The sequence below is a fragment of the Piliocolobus tephrosceles genome, chromosome 2 (genome assembly GCF_002776525.5).
Source record: "Piliocolobus tephrosceles isolate RC106 chromosome 2, ASM277652v3, whole genome shotgun sequence".
Classification (NCBI taxonomy): Eukaryota; Metazoa; Chordata; class Mammalia; order Primates; family Cercopithecidae; genus Piliocolobus; species Piliocolobus tephrosceles.
The window spans coordinates 42731760-42750491 of record NC_045435.1 but is presented as its reverse complement, the minus strand read 5'-3'; the positions used below and the strand labels follow the sequence as shown (position 1 = coordinate 42750491).

Sequence of the window (18732 nt, the reverse complement as noted above, 5' to 3'; positions counted from 1 at the left end):
AGGAAAATAGTAAGTGAAGAGACAGACACTGATGTGAAAGGATGAAACTGGGGGAGGAGGGGTCGGATTATTTGGCCCCTTTTTTCTTCCATGAACTGAGACACAGTGGTATCTGCTGACACTGGGGGATGCCTGAACAGGGAAATGTGTGAAAAGTTTCCGTGAGAAAATTATGTGGGGCATGAGTGAGGGTGGGACGGTGCTGCTGCTGAGCAGCACTGAGGCTGGGCAGTTCTGTGTGGAGTACACCAGGTAGTCTGCAAATTATCACCAAAGCTTTCTCCAGCCACATTCCACAGTTTGGGGGCAGAAAGCAGCAGCAAGGCAGTGGGGGCAGATATTATGTATAATGAGTGCTAGCGGGAGGAGAGTAAAATCCACAATGGCTGACAAGGGGGTCTGCCCTGGGTAGGAAGACAAAGGAAAGAGGAAGAGGCTGCTGGGCTGAGAGAACAGGGAAGTTTTCAGAATGCATTGAAAAGAAAGAGAAAGTTCAATAGGAAAGAGAGCAGGAAGAGCAAAGCAGTGGAACTATGTCAGAGAGAACTTTTGTTGTTCAAGATGTTGATAAAAGCCTGGGTTTCTTATGGAGAATAAAGATGGGCACCACTGGGGAACAGAAAACCAAGAGGCAGTGGGGGGTGTGAAATAGATTCCTGCCCATCCTATTTGTGGCAAGCATATCCACTAACTATCACAGAAAGCTACCTGCAGGCAGCTGTCAAGAGTTCTCCATGTACAAGGCATAGTGTCTCCCAGGACAGGTCAACAGAAAAATGAGTGCAGCAGGGATACAAAAAAAGGTTCAAACAGATTCTCCCCTATTCACATTAAGAGTGCCCTCTTACCCTCCCCCAAAAGTATTGAATTACTTATCTCTTTCTGATCCAAGTTCCTTAACAAGGACAATCTCATGAATTTAATCTCAGTGTGTACCAGGCCCCCCTGCCACCACATAAAATGGCAGGCCTGCATGCCTGATCATGGCCCCAAGCTGCTGCACCTCTCATGCAGTCCTCTACCTTACAGATCACAGCTGCTGATCAAAAAGGCCTCTGAAGCTCCAAACCAAATAGCCTCACTAATGGAAAAACATCTCAAAACCTAAAGTTGATGCTATGTAAATAGGATTGTTTTCTTAATTTTTCAGATAGGTCATTATTAGTATATAGAAATGCAATTGATATTTCCATGTTGACATTGTTTCCTGCAACTTTACACTTCTAACAGTTTTTTCGTGAAGTTTTTAGGAAATTCTCTGTATAAGACCACTTCATTTGCAAACAGACAATTAACTTCTTCTTTTCTGATTTGGATGCTTTCTATTTCATTTTCTTACCTAACTGCTCTGGCTAGAACTTTGAGTCCTATATTGAATAGAAGTGGCAAGAGTGGGCACCCTTGTTTCTGATCTTACAGAAAAAGCTTTCAGTCTTTCACCATTCAGTATAACATTAGCTGTGGGCTTGTCATATGTAGCCTCTGTATACTAAGGAACATTTCTTCTATACTGAAAGCTGACAATTTTTATCATGAAACGATGTTGAATTTTGTGAAATGCTTTCTGTAGCTATTGAGATGATCATATGACATTATGCTAGGTGAAATAAGCATATTTCAGAAGGACAAATACTACATGATCTCACTTACATGTAGAACTTAGAGAAACAAAGGGTGGTTGCCAAAGGTTATGGGGTAGGGGAGAGGTACGTCAAAGAGTACAAACTTTCACACATAAGATGAATTTAGTTCTAGATAGCTAATGTATAGAATGGTGACTATAGTTAATAATCCAAGGGGAAATGACTCCCTATTCAATAAATGGTACTGGACTAACTGACCAGCCATATGCAGAAGATTGATACTGAACCCCTACCTTACACCATATACAAAAATCATCTGCCTGCTCAGCATCCATTCCCCCTTTTGGTAACAGCCTGTTGATTATGTGTGTTTTGGGGGTGGAGGGAGGAATGACTGTTCCCTCCCACAATGTGTGCATTCCTGATTCCTGGCAAGACAGTCAAAGTGCTCCACCCTCCACTGCCAAGGGTGTGACTTGCTCAGGAATTTGAAGCAATCAAGCGTGAAATGGCAGACTGGAAATGCTGGAGCTGATTCATTCTAGAGTGGTGCCTGCAGGGAGGACCTGCCTACTGGTGCCCCCACCCTGGACCCTGGGTCTAGCTCTCTTCTTCTAAGGCCTGCTTCTTCAACTTTCCCTTTGCTTCTGTGAGCTTCCCTGCATCCTTGTAGTAAATTCACATTATTTTGCTTGAGTTAGGCAGAGCAGGCTTTCGTTGAAGAAATTTAATGAAAGGCAGCATCGGATTGGAAACAGAAACGGCTGGCCTCCCTTTCTCTAGAGCATATGACATCGGTCTGGGCCTTACTCACCGTCAATGAAATGTCATGTCAGACAGCTCGCAGTCAGAGGCCAGAACAGGCACTAAAACCAACAGGGAAGTGGGCAACATCCAAAGACTAGGAGAGACAGAAGGGCCTGGCACTGTAGAAATGCAAGAGTAAGAACACAGCACAACAAACAGGCAGCCCCTTCATTATTCAATTACTCACTCTGTAAATCGAGAATTAATGTTCACGGGTTCTGGTGAGTGACATAATTACAATTTAAAAAGGGCAATTAATCATCGGCTTGTTGTTCACTGCCTTGCTGGGAGCCGTTTGCTTCACGAACACCAGTAAAGCCACAAAAGTATTAAACACACGAATGACTACCACCACCAAATTCCAGCCTCCTTTTCCCTCTCCCCACCCGCCAACTCCTCTGACTGGGCTCAGCCACAGATCTTACATCTGTTTCTCATTTCTCTTGTGACACTCCCAGACCCTCCCCTAATCTCCACCCTCCAAGCAGAGGCTTTTCCCCTTCACTGCTGACAAAGACAAGGGCTTCCTAATACTGTTTGCTGCAAGAAAAGAAAAAGACTTTGGGCCTCTGGATCTCAGCTCCAAGAGGCTAAAGAAGAGAGTGGGAAAATGAAGTTGAGAGAGACAAGGGTAAAGAAGGAGGGAAGAGCAAGAATGAAAGGCAGATGGATGAAATGAGTTGGGTACCGGGAGAATGCAGGCCTCATAGCATGGGCACAGGACACTGACATCTGGCTCTGAAAGCAGGTCTGCCAGCAGCATCTTCTCCAGATCAGCATCTTTCTACAGACTCAAGGCAGCCCTTGCTCCAGTCCTGAGCCCTCGGCTGATGCCCAGCTGCTTAACTGGACTCCAAAACCACACACAAGGCAGGAGGCTAGCAGATGCATCTCTGTCTTCTAACAAGCAGATTGCAACTAAGTGTTCTCCTAGAGGATGCACTTCCAGGGGAAAATCCCTTAAAGAAAAAACTTCAGGGATCTAGTTCTACTTCATGAAACCAGGCAAGAATGAACATTGTCACTTCAATGCTACCACTGCCTCAGGCCAAATCAGAGTGTTACTGCTTCTAGCTCTTGTGCTAGAAATGGCCCTGCTGGTCTGAGACCTACAGAGGTCTCATGCATGTATGTCTGTCTTGGCCTCTTCCACTGTCTTGACTGGAAAGATCCTGGGGTACACACTGTTCACTGGCCCCCTAGCAGCCGCTCCCCTCTAAAGCTGCTACCTTCCTTCATGCAAATGAAGCCATAGTTTTGTAGGCATTTACTTCATGCTTCTGATCTCAGGAAAGGTAGGCTCTTCTGGCAGCCTCAGGGGAAGCTGTGCCCAATCTAGTGCAACCACGGTAATCCTACTCTCCTTTACGGTGGCGGGTCTGAGATGGTCACAGGTCTCAGCTCTAGCCAATGAGACATGTGCAGAAGTGGCTGGAGAAGTGTCTTTCCTGCTTGAGTTGCTGATGTGAGGACGGGATGCCTTGTGACCATGAGGGAAAAGGCCACAGAACTGTGGGGAAGCCACCATCTGCTCAGACACAGGTGGACTAGTGCGAATGTAAAGCTGTGCAGGCAGCCACTTTGGAAAACAGTACAAACATTCCTCAGAAAGTTAAACAGACAGTTACTATTTGATCCAACCATTCCACTACAAAGTATATAACCAACAGAAATAAAAACATGTCCACAGAAAAACTCGTAGACAAATGTTTACAGCAGCACTATTCATAGTAGCTAAAAAAGTGGAAACAGCCCAAATATCCATCAAATGGTTAACAGATATATAAAATGTGATACAGCCATACAGTGGAATATTGGCAATAGAAGGAAATGAAGTACTAATACATGCTACAGCATAGATGAATCTTGAACACATTATGCTACACAAGAAGCTAGTAACAAAGACCACATATTCTATGATTCCATTTATATGGCATGTTCAGTACATGCAAAAATCCATAGAGACAAAGTTGATTAGATGTTGCCTGGGACTAAGGGTTGTGGAAAATAGGGAGTTACTGCTAATCGGTAGAGAGTTTCTTTTGGGAGTGACAAAACTGTTCTAAAATTGATTGTGGTGATGGTTGTACAACTCTATGAATATACTTAAAATAACTGAGTTAGATACTTTGAATGGGATAATTATATGGTAAGTGAATTATATCTTAATACAGCTGTTAAAATAAAACCAGTTTTCTTTAAGTTTTGAAAATGGAGAACAATTGCCATTCCTCTCAATGAGCAAACCATTCCTCTCAATGAGCAAATGCCTTGGAAAGGAGCTCATCGTGCCTGCTGCCACCTATGCCAATGCAGGCTGAGCCCCAGAGTGGGAAGTATGCAGTGTGGCAGCACTTTCTAAGCAGAAGAAGTGCCTCCTGCAGTCTGCCTCATTTCTATGTGTCTCCTAGAGGGTATCCTGTTACACTTAACAAGCTCATCCAGTGTTGAAGATTAGGATTTTTCCTGTAACATGGCTCCAAAACACAAGCGACTACTTCATGTGGTTCTGATTTGGTGCTGAAATAACTATTGATTTGGTAACTAATGATCTGGGGCTGATCTGATGCTGAAATAGTGATTTGCCTAATGTAGAAGAAAAAACTGAGTGTACCGAACTGCAAACCCAAACCTAACCAGTCTTCCTAAAATGTATGCCTGGGTAGTTTTGACCATGTATGACTTCTACCTTACAATTCAGAATCAATTTGAAGTCTGAATAATTTGGAAAAGGCAATCCATTAAATAAAAACATAGAAAACCAGGTAAAATAAGTATCAAAAAGAAATGCTATGGGTTTCAAGGGAGGGGAGAAGAAATGACAGCTGACTGGCAGAGTAGCATGGGACGAGAATGGCTGGTATGGCAGGTGAAGTCTGAGCTAGACACAGAAGGTGGAACAGACTGAGACAGGTGGGCTGGCTCAAAGCATAGAGAGGCAGGGAGGTAACGGTGAAGACGAAGACCCTCAAACGAGAGGCCAGATCTTCACCCACAGCTCTGGCGCTCTCTAGCAGTGTGGCCTGGGGCAAGTCACTTTGCCTCTTTGTGCCCCAGTTTCCTATAAAGTGGGAATAACACCATATTTAATTGAATCTAAGACACCATTGATTATAACATGAACCATTACTCCATTATCACTAAGAAAAAAAAATGATGTTATGTCACTGGTTATAAAATGTATCCCTAATTCAAAGATGTTACAATAAGAAAAAAATTCACCTCAGAATTGAATATGGTAACAACTACTCAGAGTTGATATGAGAATTAAGTGATTCTATGTAAAGTAAATATGATTGCTGTTGTTGCTATCAATATTTGACAAATATTTGTTGAGCAACTACTAAGTGCCCTCAAGGTCCTATGCATAAGATAAATATGATCCCAATCCTTAGGAATTCAGAATAAATTCAAACAGGACAAACAAACAGGGAAGTCAGAAGAGGGATGTGTGCAGGAGCGGTCACGGATGGTGGTCTCTAGCTTGACTGGAATAGAACTGAAGCCTCACTTACTAAGCTGAGAGAATGCGAGGCGGATTAGGATCTAAAGTAAAGAGAGCATCAGACATAATCAGAACTACTCTTGAAAAACCCTGTCTCCCCTGTGAAGTACATGTATACAACTTCATATCCAATTCTGTATGATACTACAAAGGTAGTGACATAGAGTACCCGGGATAGCATCCATATGCAAAATATAATTTAGGAGCCATGTTGTACCAAAAACAATGTTCACACTAAAACGCACTGTAGCAAGATGTTCAAACTATTAAAGGAGAAACTATTAAAGAAGACCCAAGACAACCAGAGGCACAGCCAATTCATGTTTCCCACTCCACATTCACCCCAAGGCAACATTTCCTAAGGGAATGGTAGCTGAGCTGATCATCAAGTTCTTGCACTTCAGATCCCAGCTCACCTTCCACACTGGTCTTCCACACTGCGGGGCCTGGCTGGCACTCAGCAAATCCCACTCCTGCTTGGCCATGTGGCTTCATGAGAGTCTCAGGAAAGCCACAGGAAATCTGCACCTGTGCCCTGTCTGCTTCCTCTCCGTTCTTGTTCTGAGGAACACCACCCCAGCAGGGCTCCTTTACCGGATCAGTTCTGCCCTGGAGCAGCCACTGATTCCAGCCTGCAGTTTTTCCAAAATCCGCAGAAGCAACTTCATCATATCCCACCCTTGAAGATAAAAGCCCCAGCCAAGAGGTACCCCTCCATGAAGCTCTGAGTTACATGGGGACTTTCCTTAACCTCTAGAGTTTTAGTAACTGCAACATCTTCCCTTTGATTCTTCAGCCCTACAACTGGTGGTAGCTGCTTCTTGTGGTTGCTACCTCCATAATACTTTAATGTTCCCTTTTTACCCTTTCAATAACCTAGTTAACAACCTTGTACCTAGTTACTGACTTGATATGAAATTCTCTGCTCCAATAATTGCCATAGTTTCTCCCGGTTGGGCCTTAACTGATACAGCAACGTATTGCTCCTCACTTTCTATTTTAAATTCTCTCTTGGGACATGAAGAGGCAATTCACAAGAGAGGGAAAAATCATGCCCATAAATATATGAAAAAATATTCAATCTCTACTTGAAACCAAAGAAACAAAAATTAATACCACTGACACACATTTCTGCCTTTCAGATCAACAAGATGGAAAAGGACGCTAGCACTCAGTGCTGGCCACAGGCACTCTCAGACACTGCTGGTACTACTGTCTTATGGAGGAAAACGTGATGATAATGTGAACCAAATCTTTAAAATTTAAGTCAAAAAATAAGACACTGCAAGAGTAGATTCACTTCTTCTTATTGCCTCTGCAAATACAGCTAAAAACCCTGGACGTTACATACACAAAGCAGATATAAAAAGGTTCTGAAAAGTGGATAGAAGAAGGCAGTGTGGCTAGGGGTCTCGGGACCCAGAACGACACGGCAGTGGGTTCCCTGAGTTTTCTTCTTGTCTCATTATCTCAGACTGGGTGCTGGAGGAGATGCCAATAGGAATAAACCAGGAAAGCCCCCCCAGAAAAGCCAGCTCTTTCTAGCCAAAGGACCAGGAAAGCAGCAGCTTAGCAAGACAAGCAACTTTTAGACAGTCAAATGTTTAGATAACAACTACACTGCTCCAGCCTAACATCACAGAAATAGCTGCACTGCCACCCCCACCAGCAAAGGCCAACTGGAGACCCTGGACTTCCACCTTCACAAAATAAGATGCCTCAACCCACCTTCCCTGCCAGGGTGTCAGAGAAGAGTGAGGTGGGTGGATCTCTGACTACCACCGAAGTGTGGTGAGGCCTTCCCTGTTGGTGGAGATCATTTGGGGAGCAGTAAGCAGGTACCCTTCCCCATCCCAGCCAGGGTGGCATCAAAGAGAGGCCTAGTGGGGAGCACGAAGTCCTGGTTCCAGGAATTTACAGGTAATAAATTGACACAGAACTACACATATACATTGTACCAATGTCAATTTTGTGGTTTTGATATTGTATGATATTTACACAAGATATAACCTCTGAGGGAAATATGATGAAGGATACATGGGCCCTCTCTCTACTATCCTTACAACTTCCTGTAAATCTGTAATTTACAAAAAAAAAGTTTTAAAAAGCCTTTGCAAAGGGGCATAAGAGAACTCTTTGGGAAGAGGAACATGTTCTGTATCTTGACTAAGGTGGTTATTATATGGTTGTGACATGTTACACTCAGCAAAGTCACCAACCTGAGCACTCAGGGTGTGAATTTTATTATCTATACATTATACCTCAATAAGTTATATTTTAAAATATGCTGTTAAAATATCTGAATCATATCTGTATGAACAAAATAAACAGGAAATAAAACTCTTAAATAGAATGCCAATTAATAAGTATAGAAGACATTGCAGAAATATAAAATCATCATTTTACAACCACTAGCATAGTGATTCAGATAAAAATCATCAAAGCAGAGAAAAATGGTGGGACAGGCAATTCCAAGCCCTCATTCTCCCACAGAAACATACAAAAAACATGCAGAGGCCAGGCACAGTGGCTCACGCCTATAATCCCAGCACTTTGGGAGGCCGAGGCAGGAGAATTGCCTGAGCTCAGGTGTTCGCGACCAGCCTGGGCAACACAGTGAAACCCCATCTCTACTAAAATACAAAAAATAGCCGGGCATGACAGTGTGTGCCTGTAATTCCAGCTATTTGGGAGGCTGAAGCAGGAGAATTGCTTGAACCTGGGAGGCAGAGGTTGCAGTGAGCCAAGATCGCACCACTGTACTCTGCCTGGGTGACTCTGAGACTCTGTCTCAAAAAAAAAAAAAAAAAAATGCAGAAACTGTCAGAACCAACTCTCTCAAAGCTCTGAAAAATAGTCTAAAGTTTAAAACAAGCAAGTGAATGCTGAATAAAGAAAAAGGCCACTTGAAAACAGTAGGAAAACTGTCTGGTATTTTTACTTGCCTTTGCCTTATCCCTGTCATGGCTCAGTTGCAGCCACATTCCCAATGTGAGACTCTGGTCCTTGGTTGCAGAGGGAGCAGGGCATGTCTTATTCGTAAACTATTGTGTGCATCTGTTCTAACCTGTCTGACGGTTACCTGTAGGACTAATGCAAAGTACTTCTCCCTTTCACCTAACTCAGAACTAAGGCTGGAAAAGGGCAGGTATTACTTGAAAATGCTGCAGGGAGAAAACACCTGCAAGACATTACACAAGAAGACCATCCCCAAGACATATAATCATCAGATTCTCCAAGGTCAAAATGTTAAAGGCAGTTAGAGAGAAAGGGCAGGTCACCTACAAAGGGAACCCCATCAGGCTAGCAGGAGATCTTTCAACAGAAACCCTGCAAGCCAGAAGAGATTGGGGCCCTATATTCAGCATTCTTTAAGAAAAAAAAAAAAAAGTCTAACCAAGAATTTCATATCCAGGCAAACCAAGCTTCATAAGTAAAGGAGAAATGAGATCCATTGCCGACAAGCAAATGCTGAGGGAATTCATTACCACCAGAACTGCCTTACCAGAGGTTCTGAAAGGAGCACCAAATATTGAAAGAAAAGACTTACTGGCCACTACAAAAACATACTAAAGAACATAGACCAGTGACACTATGAAGCAACCACACAAACAAATCTAAATAAACAGCTAATAACATCACAAGTTCAAATTCGCACATATCAATACTAACCTTGAACGTAATTGGGCTAAATACCCCATTAAAAGGCACAGAGTGGTAAGCTGGATAAAGAGAACCCAATGGTATAGGTCTTCAAGAGACCCATCTCACATGCAATGACATCCACAGGCTCAAAACAAAGGAATACAGAAAAATCTACCAAGCAAATGGAAAACAAAAAGTAGCAGGAGTTGTAATCCTAATCTAAGAGAAAACAGACTTTAACTCAACAAGACAAAAAAGATAAAGGGTGTTACACAATGGTAAAGAGTTCAATTTAACAAGAAGACCTAAGTATCCTACATGTATATATACCCAACACAGGAGCACCCAAATTCATAAAGGAAGTTCTTAAAGACCTATGATCAACACCTGTAATCCCAGCACTTTGGGAGGCCGAGGCAGGCGGATCATGAGGTCAGGAGATCGAGACTATCCTGGCTAACATAGTGAAACCCCATCTCTACTAAAAATACAAAAACTTAGCCAGGCGTGGTTGTGGGCACCTGTAGTCCCAGCTACTTGGGAGGCTAAGGCAGGAGAATGGCATGAACCCAGGAGGCGGAGCTTGCAGTAAGCCGAGATTGCGCCACTACACTCCAGCCTGGGCAACAGAGTAAGACTCTACCTCAAAATAACAAAAAACGAAAAACCTATGATGAGACTAACATTCCCACATAATAATAGTGGTAGATTTCAACACCCTACTGACAGTATTAGAGAGACCACTGAGGCAGACAATTAACAAAGACACTTGAGACCTGGACTCAACACTTGACCAAATGGACCTAATATACATCTACAGAACTCTCCACCCAAAAACAACTTCATATTGCCACATGGCACCTATGGAATGACTTTTGGGTTAGTAATGAAATTAAGGAAGAAAACAAGAAATTATTTGAAACTAATGAGAACAAAGATACAACATACCAGAATCTGTCAGGACATAGCTAACGCAGTGTTAAGAGGCTGGTTTATAGCACTAGACGCCCACATCAAAAACTTAGAAAGAGCCCCAATTAAGAACCTAAATCACAACTAGAAGAACTAGAGAAGCAAGAGCAAAACAGCCCCAAAGCTAGAAGACATGAAATAACCAAAATCAGAGCTGAATTGAAAGAAATTGAGACATTAAAAACCATATAAAAGATCAACAAACCCAGGAGCTGGTTATTTGAAAAAATTAATAAGACAGACAACTAGCTAGACTAATAAAGAAAATAAGAGAGGCGAACCCCCCTTTAGGGGGCCAGGTGTGGTGGCTCATGCCTGTAAGCCCAGCACTTCGGGAGGCTGAGATGGGTGGATCACGAAGCCAGGAGATCAACACCATCCTGGTCAACATGGTGAAACCCTGTCTCTACTAAAATATGAAAAATTAGCGAGGTGTGGTGGTGTGTGCCTGTAGTCCCAGCTACTCAGGAGGCTGAGGCAGGGGAATCGCTTGAACCTGGGAGGCAGAGGTTGCAGTGAGCCGAGATCGTGCCACTGCACTCCAGTCTGGTGACAGAGCGAGACTCCATCTCAAAAAAAAAAAAGAAATGACAAAGGGTACATTACCACTGACCCCAGAGAAATACAAAAAACCATCAGAGACTACTACAAACAATTCTATGCAAAGAAACTAGAAAATCTAGAAGAAGTGGATAAATTCCTGGACACATACAACCTCCCAGGACTAAACCAGAAAGAAATTAAATTCCTGAACAGACCAATAACAAGTTCCAAAATTGAGTTAGTAATAAAAACCCTACCAACCAAAAAAGTGCAAGACCAAATGGATTCACAGCTGAATTCTACCAGATTTATAAAGAAGAAGAGTTGGTGCCATTCCTACCGAAACTATTTCAAAAAACTGAGGAGGAGGGACTTCTCCACAACTCATTCAATGAGGTCAGCATCATCTTGATACCAAAAACCTGGCAGAGACACAACAAAAAGAGAAAGCTTTAGCCCAATATCCTTGATAAACACAGATGCAAAAATCCTAAACAAAATACTAGCAAACCAAATCCAGTAGCACATAAAAAAGCTAATCCATCATGATCAAGCAGGCTTTATCCCTGGGATGCAAGGTTGGTTCAACATATGCATATCAATAAATGTGATTCAACCCATTCACTGAACTAAAAACAAAACCACATGACCATTTCAATAGATGCAGAAAAGGATTCCCATAAAATTCAACATCCCTTCATGTTAAAAACTCTCAATAACTTAGGCATTGAAGGAATATACTTGAAAATAAGAGCTATCTATGACAAATCCACATCCAACATCATATTGTATGGGCAAAAGTTGGAAGCATTCCCCTTGAAAACCGGCACAAGACAAGAATGTCCTTTCTGACCACTTCTATTCAACATATTATTGGAAATCCTGGCCAGAGCAATCAGGCAAAACAAAGAATAAACAGCATCCAAACAGGAAGAGAGGAAGTCAAATTATCCCTATTTGCAGACAACCTGATTCTACATCTAGTCTCTCTCCAAAGCTCCCTGATCTGATAAACAACTTCAGGAAAGTTTCAGGATACAAAAACAACACACAAAAATCAGCATTACTGATTGGTTACTATACACCAACAACATCCAAGCCAAGAGCCAAATCAAGAGCACAACACCATTCACAATAGCCACAAAAAGAATAAAATACCTAGGAATACACGTAACCAAGGAGGTAAAAAAATCTCTACAATGAGAATTACAAAACATGGCTCAAAGAAATCAGAGATGACACAAACAAATGGAAAAACATTCTATGCTCATGGATACAAAAAACTAGTATCATTAAAATGGCCACACTGCCCAAAGCAATTTACGGATTCAATGCTATTCCTATCAAATTACCAATGACATTTTTCACAGAATTAGGAAAAACTATTTTAAAATTCATATTGAATTCATATTCAAAAAAGAGCTCGGGCTAGGTGTGGTGGCTCGTGCCTGTAATCCCACCACTTTGGGAGGCCGAGGTGGGTGGATCACTTGAGGTCAGGAGTTCAAGACTAGCCTGGCCAACATGGCAAAACCCCATCTCTACCAAAAGTATAAAAATAATTAGCCAGGCATGGTGGTGCAGGCCGGTAATCCCAGCTACTCAGGAGACTGAGGCAGAAGAATCGTTTGAACTGGGAGGCAGAGGTTGTAGTGAGTCGAGATTGCACCACTGCACTCCAGCCTGGGCAACAGAGTGAGACTCCATCTCAAAAAAAGGAAAGAACAAAAGAGCCCAAATAGCCAAGGCAATCCTAAGCAAAAAGGACAAAGCGGGAGACATCACGTTACCCAACTTCAAACTATACTACGGGGCTACAGTAACCAAAATGGCAGAGTATTGGTACAAAAACAGACACACAGATCAATGGAACAGAACAGAGAACCCAGAAGTAATGCTGCATACCTATGAATCATCTAATTTTTGACGAAACCAGCAATGAGGAAAAGACTCCCTATTCAATAAATGGTGCTGTGATAACTGGTTAGCTATATGCAGAAGAGTGATACTGAACCCCTACCTTATACAACATACAAAATCAACTCAAGATGGATTAAATATTTAAATGTAAAACCCAGAACTATAAAACACTGGAAGATAACTTAGGAGATACCATTCTGAACATAGGACCTGGCAAATATTTCACAACAAAGACACCAAAAGCAATTGCAACAAAAAGAAAAATTGGCAAATGGGATCTAATTAAACTAAAGAACTTCTGCAGAGCAAATGAAACTATCAACAGAGTAAACATGCAACCTACAAAATGGGAGAAAATATTTGCAAACTATACATCTGACAGAGGTCTAATACCTAGAATCTATAAGAAACTTAAGCAAATTAATAAGCAAAAAATAACCCCATTAAGAAGCGGGCAAAGGACATACATGCAGCCAAAGAGCATATGAAAAAATGCTCAACATCACTAACCATTAGAGAAATGCAAACCAAAATCAAAATGAGATGCCTGCCATCTTTTACCAGTCAGAATATTATTAAAAAGTCAAAAAATAATAGATGTTGGCGAGGTTGTAGAGAAAAGGGAATGCTTATAGACACTGCTGTGGGAATGTAAATTACTTCAGCCTCTGTGGAAAACAATGTGGCGAGATTCCCCAAAGAACTTAAAATTGAACTATCATTCAATCCAGCAATCTCATTATTGGGTATATATCCAAAGGAATATAAATCGTTCTGCCATAAAGATACATGCACGCATATTGTATTAGTCCGTTCTTGCACTGCTATAAAGAAATACCTGAGACTGGGTAGTTTATAAAGAAAAATGGTTTAACTGGCTCCCAGTTCTGTTGTACAGGATGAACAGGTACACAGGAAGAACAAGTTCTTCCTGTGCACGGCTGTACAGGAAGCATAGTGGCTTCTGCTTCTGCAGAGACCTCAGGAAATTTCCAATCATGGTGTAAGGCAAAGGGGGAACAGCTGTCTTAGAAGGCGGAAGCAGGAGCAAGAGAGAGAGAGAGGTTAGGGGAGGTGCTACACACTTTTAAATAAACAGATCTCATAAGAACTCACTCATTATCACACAAACAGCACCAAGCGGATGGTGCTAAACCATTCATGAGAAATCCATCCCCATGATCCAATCACTGCCCACTAGGCCTCACCTCCAAACACTGGGGATTACGAGTCAACATGAGATTTGGGCGGGGACACAGACCCAAACTATATCACATATGTTCACTGCAGCACTATTCACAATAGGAAAGACATGGAATCAACCTAAATACTCATCAATGGTACACTAGATAAACAAAATGTGGTACATGTACACCATGGAATACTGTGCAGACATAAAAAAGAATGAGATCATGTCCTTTGTGGCAACATAGAGGTGGAGGCCATTATCCTAAGCAAACTAACACAGTAACAGTAAACCAAAGGTTGCATGCTCCCACTTATAAGTGGGAGCTAAACAATGAAAACACTTGGATACTAAGAGAGGAACAAGAGACTCTGGGGCCTACTTGAGGGTGGAAGGTAGGAAGAGGGAGAGAATCAGAAAAAACACCCATTGAGTACTAGGCTTATTATCTGGGTGCTGAAATTATTAGTACACCAAACCCCTGTGACATACAGTTTACCTACATAATAAACCTGTGCATGCACCCCTGAACCTAAATGTTGAAAATAAATAGAAATAAAAAATAGAAAATGCTTTGGGTAAACTAACAACACACAGGTGCCTGGTGGCAAAATCATGGTCTGAACAGAAAAGAGAGCACCTAACAAGCATGGGAGGAAAAGTCAGGAAAGATTCTTTGGAAATCGAGGAATGAGAAAGGGCAGCTGGGACATGGTGACACCAAGAGAGTAGAATCTCCCAGACTCATCAAGGGTCTCAGCTACGAAGTGATCGTGTCTGCGGCATATGGGCGGAACCACACCTTGGCCTTGATGGAAACGGGCTCCGTGTTTGCGTTTGGGGAGAATAAGATGGGGCAGCTGGGCCTTGGCAACCAGACAGACGCCGTCCCCAGCCCCGCGCAGATAATGTACAACGGCCAGCCAATTACCAAAATAGCCGTGCGGCTGAATTCAGTATGATAATGGACTGCAAAGGAAACCTCTATTCCTTTGGGTGCCATGAATATGGTCAGCTGGGACACAACTCGGATGGGAAGTTCATCGCCTGGGCACAGCAGATAGAGTACAACTACAGACTGGTTCCGCGGTGAGTGGCCATCTTCATCGAGACAGATCCTGCTTATACCAAATGTAGTTGTGTGAAACGTAGCCTGTGGCACTAACCACACGCTGTTCCTGGACTCCCAGAAGTGAGTCTTCTCCTGGGGCTTTGGTAGCTATGGCTGGCTGGGCCACGCAGAACAGAAGGATGAGATGGTCCTCCACCTGGTGAAGCTGTTTGACTTCCCTGGGCATGGGGCATCCCAGATCTATGCTGGTTACACCTGGTCCTTTGCCGTCAGTGAAGTGGGTGGTCTGTTTTTCTGGGAGGCCACCAACAACTCCCGTGAATCTACCATGTACCCAAAAGCAGTGCAGGACCTCTCCAGAGCCTGGCTTATAGGAAGAACAGCATCATTGTGGCCACCAACGAGAGAGCACCATCAGCCGGGGCCCATCACCGACCTTCGGGGAACTGGGCTACAGGGACCATAAGCCCAAGTCTTGCACTGCAGCCCAAGAGGTGAAGATACTGGATGGCATTTTCTCAGAGAAGGTCACCATGGGCTACTCACACTCCTTGGTGATAGCAAGAGACAAAAGTGAGACCAAGAAAGAGAAGATCAAGAAACCCAGAATACAACTGCCGAACCCTCTGAGGCTCCCGGAGACTCCTCCCAGTCTACACCTCTTGTGGCAGCTGTCATTTCCATGTTCACTGGGATGGGAAGTCAAACGAGGAATTTAAAAAAGCAAAAGTTGACTGAAGGTGCATTTTTGTTTAGACTCCATGAGGTTCCGTTTTACAAGTGATCCAACGTTTACCTTTTCTTCGTACGCCTTCCAAAGTATGTTTTTTTCCCCTTAATGTCGAATTAAAATACTTGCTCATAGTTGACTTACCTTTCCTACAAAAGAGGCAGAAACTTTGAGCAATCTAGGTTTTTTTTAAGTTTTTTTCTTTCTTCCTCTCCTGAAAACACTCCCAAAACATCCCTTTCCAGTTATAATTAGCATCGTGATCCAAGCGGATGCTACATAGAAGAGGAATCGCCATTTAATCAGAAAAAATGTCCCTTACAGGAACCAGCAGCAGACAGGCAAAGTCTCCAGCCTGCCTCCATCCGAAATCATGCTCGTGTGCTTCAGAAGCATCTGGGTCCTCCTTTCCTGCTTTTTCCTGCAGACTGGCCTAAGCCGATGTCGTTCTGTTTCTCCCCTTGGCTGCCTGTAATCTGCTGTGTCCCCCCTGGATGGGGACTCGGGGTCTGTGTTTAGCCATTTATATCTACTCTAGCTGTTAAAGAAGTCCAAATGAAAATCAGGTGATGGTGGAACCATGGGGACTTGGGGGTGGGGCAGAGGTGGGAACATTTGTATCAGCTGAGTCAGCTTCATGGCTCCCTGTGGAACCAGGGCGGAGCCTTGTCACATGCACTCACCAATTAGAGATTGATCAGCCAGCAGTCAAGTGGGCATTCTCCAGTCCTTGCAAGAAGGATCAGCTCTTTCCGTACCAGCCTTGGTCGCCTCGTGCTTTGGTCTCCTTTTCTCCCCCGCCTAGATCCTGCCTCGCACGGGCCATCCTCTTGCTGAGACTCGGGGTACCGTTCTGCTGACCCAGCTCCCTTTAGTCATGTTTGCTTGGCTCTGGTACCAAATAGTTGGGATTACCAGAGTGTCCTTCCTTGCGTGTCAGTACGGATGCTGTGACTGCCACCCACATCCCCGTCAAGTGCCCGTGCCCAAGCTCGCTGTGCTGAGTGACTTACAAGGTGCCTTTCCTGGAACCCTCCTCTCGCCTGGACCCAAGAATGGTGACAGCTCTGGCTGGGGCTCGTGGTTTCCAGAGGGTCTGGACTGGTTTGGGTGCTTTAAAATATATATGTTTTTTTAATTCAGTGGTGCTTATGGGGCAGATGAAAATAGAACTTAAATGTGAGACTTGGGTGGATGGGAAAGTTAAATATTGGTCTCTTCAAGTTTTTTTTTTTTTCTTTTGCTATTATTACCACTTGTCACTGTCTCCATGTTAAAATGCCAAAAATGATCTAGTTGTTGCTTATTTCGCTATTTTCCACCCCAGTCACTCCTTACTGTGACTCCTGCCCTGGAGGGCACGTAACAGTGTCTGTCCCGCCAGTCCCAAGGCCCTGTGGGAGCAGAATGGCCTGCATCTCTCCAAGACTTAGTCTGACACCAGGCACATCTCTTGTTCTGTGTTCAATCAGTAGTCCAGGGGAGAAGCTTCTGCCACTTCAGAGCTTTGCCAAACTAACCTAATTTGTCTAAATCACCCCAAAACCACTATCTGTGACTCATGCTTCCATGCGACGACCTAATCCGTTTTCCTGGACAGGTCTCTTTCCTGGAACGCAGCCCAGGCACCTGTGCTCCTGGAATCCCTGAAGTCTCTCCTTTGAGTCATGGTCACTGAGAGGGTTGAGGATGCAGCACCCGAGGTCCCAGCCTTTGCAGGGGCTGCCCTGGGCAGAGTTGGACTTAGATTTTCCGGCAGCCTCACGTAAACCTGGCAGCCAGCCTCTTCTAGAACCCTAGCCAGGGACTGGAGCAGGAAAGGGACCGTCGAAGTGAAGACGGCCTTGAACCGCACCTCCTTTTAGCTTAGATCGAAAAATGAATTTCCTAATGGGTTAAATCCTTTAAAACAAGGAGCTGGGGGGAAGGGCGTCGTGCACTCCTAAAGAAAGGTACTCAGTTGCCCGGCTGGGAACGTGCTTGGCGCTGACCCCATGGGCATCTGACTGGTCTTCCACCTCAAGAAAAAAAATTTGAAAGAGGATTAGCATGAAGGGGAATCAAAGAGAAGGTTGTGATTTGGTTGAAGGTGCCTGGTTTAGTGCTGTTAATTATCTTATTATATATGTATACACATTTATATTTTATATATATATCTTATTTTATATATATATATATTTCTTGGAGTAAACATTTTAAATAAATGACATCATTGTTTAAAAAACAAAAAAATTATAAATCTATATTATTGGGACACAGTGTATAAAAATATAATTTGTGACAATAACATAAATAGGGGAGTAGAGCTATATAGTAGCAGAGTTAGTTGTTTTTAGCTTTATTCACTGTGGTAAAACATACATAAAATATGCCGTTTTAAGCCTTTGTAAAGCATACAATTTCAGCATTATGTACATCCAAAATGCTGAGTAATTACCACCACTATCCATTTCCAAAATTTTTGCATCATCCCGCACAAAAGCTCTTTACTGGTTAAACAATAATTCCTCATCTTCCTCTCCCATAGACTCTGGTAACTTCTATTCTACTTTCTGTCTCCATGAATTGACACAGATTTCAAGTTAAACTGATATCAATTCCACTGGATTCTTAGAATGTTGGATGTTAAGTGTAATCCCCATTGTAACCAGAAAGAAAGTATCTGAAGGATATACGCTAAAAAAAAAATGAGGATGAGTGCGGTAGTTCACGCTTGTAAGCCCAGCACTTTGGGAGGCCAAGGCAAGAGGATCACTTGAGGCCAGGAGT

The 18732-nt window shown here is 43.1% G+C and overlaps 1 protein-coding gene and 1 pseudogene across 3 annotated transcripts in view; one reads left to right on the top strand and one right to left on the bottom strand.

Annotated features, from left to right (window-relative positions):
• LOC111542167 overlaps nt 1-15863 on the top strand; it is a 16107-nt pseudogene extending 244 nt beyond the window's left edge.
• The window catches only part of CHCHD6 (coiled-coil-helix-coiled-coil-helix domain containing 6), a 239701-nt gene that overhangs the window by 160674 nt on the left and 60295 nt on the right, over nt 1-18732 (bottom strand). The window lies entirely within an intron of this gene.